Source organism: Seriola dumerili, unplaced genomic scaffold (assembly GCF_002260705.1).
Source record: "Seriola dumerili isolate Sdu_G_001 unplaced genomic scaffold, Sdu_1.0 BDQW01001206.1, whole genome shotgun sequence".
Lineage (NCBI taxonomy): Eukaryota > Metazoa > Chordata > Actinopteri > Carangiformes > Carangidae > Seriola > Seriola dumerili.
The window spans coordinates 45,634-47,965 of NW_019175461.1; positions in this window are offsets into that span (position 1 = coordinate 45,634).

A 2,332-nucleotide genomic window follows, 5' to 3' on the forward strand; every position below is an offset into this window, starting at 1 on the left:
CTGAAAACTTTACATTATAACGGCCCAGCTTTCCCAGTAAGACGGTTAACTGGTTATGTGGTTGATTGGTTAACTCATTAAGACTAGTTTAGTTTGCGAGTAAACTAACTTAACTTTACAGCGCTGCTTTTATCTGACATCTGTGCAGATAGATAGATCTTTACACACAAAACGTGAAGTTTATAAATATGCTGTTATAAATTAAATCGATCAGTCAAATCAATCGGCAACTATGTTGATAATCGATTAATAATTTTTCTGCAAAAATAACATATTCCGATTTCAGCTTCTCAAATTTGAACTGTTTCTTTTAAATTAACATCATATAATTTGAGTTAATTTCTATTTCTAGTTAATTTTTGTAAACCAAACAATCACTTAATTGATCGTATATCAGCTTACTTTTACTTAAGGGGGGATCTGAATGCTTCTTCTTTACTCTCTCCGTCTGTCTCTGTATTTTTAAACTTGTCTGTCTTTTCTCCCTCATGTCTGTCCACAGTTTGTCCAGCTCTCTGGCCTGGAGATGGAGGAGCAGAGGGAGGTGGAGGGAGGCGCAGACTCTCAGACAACAGAGGAGGTAGAGGAGGAGACCTGGAGTAAAGTTTTTAAAACGGCAAGACTCACAGACTGTTTCTAATTCCTCTCCTCTCCTTGTTTCCTCCTCCTCTCCTCTCCTCTCCTCTCCTTGTTCCTTCTCTCTCTCCTCTCCTCTCCTCTCTCCTCTCCTCTCCTCTCCTCTCCTCTCCTCTCCTCTCTCTCCTCTCCTCTCCTCTCCTCTCCTCTCCTCTCCTCTGTTTCCTCTCCTCTCCTCTCCTCTCCTCTCCTCTCCTCTCCTCTTCTCCTCTCCTCTCCTCCTCTCTCTCAGGTATCAGTGTATATCACAGAGGAGTTGTTGTTGAAGCTGACAGGTTGTCGGTCTCTGGCCTCGTTCGTTTCTCTGAATCTGTCGTCGTCAACTGCAGATAAACACTCAAGGTCGCAGAACAAACTGTCTCTCTCTCTCTCTCTCTCTGCTCTCTCTCTCTCTGTCTCTGCTCTCTCTGTGTCTCTCTGTCTCTGTCTCTCTCTGTCTCTCTTGTCTTGTCTCTCTGTCTCTGTCTCTCTCTCTGTCCTCTTCTCTTGTCTCTCTCTCTCTGTCTCTGCTGTCTCTGTCTTCTCTCTGTCTCTCTCTCTGTCTCTGTCTCTCTCTTTCTGTCTCTTCTCTGTGTCTCTCTCTCTCTGTCTCTCTCTCTGAAGAGGAGAAAAGAAAGAAAGCTATTTGTCAGTGTTTCTGTGTTGGAGGTGGGCGGTGTCAAGTAGAACAGGTGAGGTAAATCAATACATTTTAATGGCCACTAAATGATTAGTGACGTGTGGCCTGATATATAGAATCCTGCTGTAGCAGTTAGCAGTTCTTTTTATTCAGACATTTTCTTTTTTAAGGATTGAAGTGTTATTTATGTGTGTGTGTGTGTGTGTGTGGTGTGTGTCTCAGTTCATAGAGACCCTCCACGTCTGTCAGCGTCTGCAGGTTTTAAACCTGAACCACAACATGATCCAGAGGATGGAGAGACTCAATGCTCTGTCACAGCTGAGAGAGTGCAGCTGGCCACACACCACATCCAGTGAGACTCACACACACACACACACACACACACACACACACACAACACACCAACACACACACACACACACACACACACACAGACTCTTTGCTGGCGACAATCAGAGCGGCAGACATTTTGTTTTCAGGTTGTCCGTACAGCGTCTCGTTCTCATGGACGTGATCTCTCAGTAACGCCAAAATAACACCAAATATTGTGTGTGTGTGTGTGTGTGTGTGTGTGTGTGTGTGTGTGTGTGTGTGTGTGTGTGTGTGTAGGAGGATCGAGGGACTGGAGCACCTGTCCAGTCTGCAGCATCTGAACTTGTCCCACAATAGGATCGACCATTGTCCCCTCGTGGCTGGGGAGAAGCTGCGGTCACTGCACACGCCTCCACCTCCAACCAAACCTCATCACGTCTGTGAGTACCAGCTGTCTGACAGTCAGTGCATGTGTGTGTCATCTGTGTTTCTGTCTTTGTGAGGACCAATGACTCTACGTAAAGATGGATGACATCACAGCTGTGCGAAAGTGAAGACGAATCTCCATTGCCCCATAAACCCCGCCCCCTGCACCTTAGCAGATGGGACATGGGCAAACTAAAAACTCAAAGTGCACGTCAAAAAAGAAATTCTGATGTTTGTTTCAAGTGTTCGACCTTCTGATAAGTTTGGTTGTAATCAGGGATGCCCCGATCCAGATCCCAGATCCAATTACCGATCCCGGAATCCAGACCTCAGATAGCA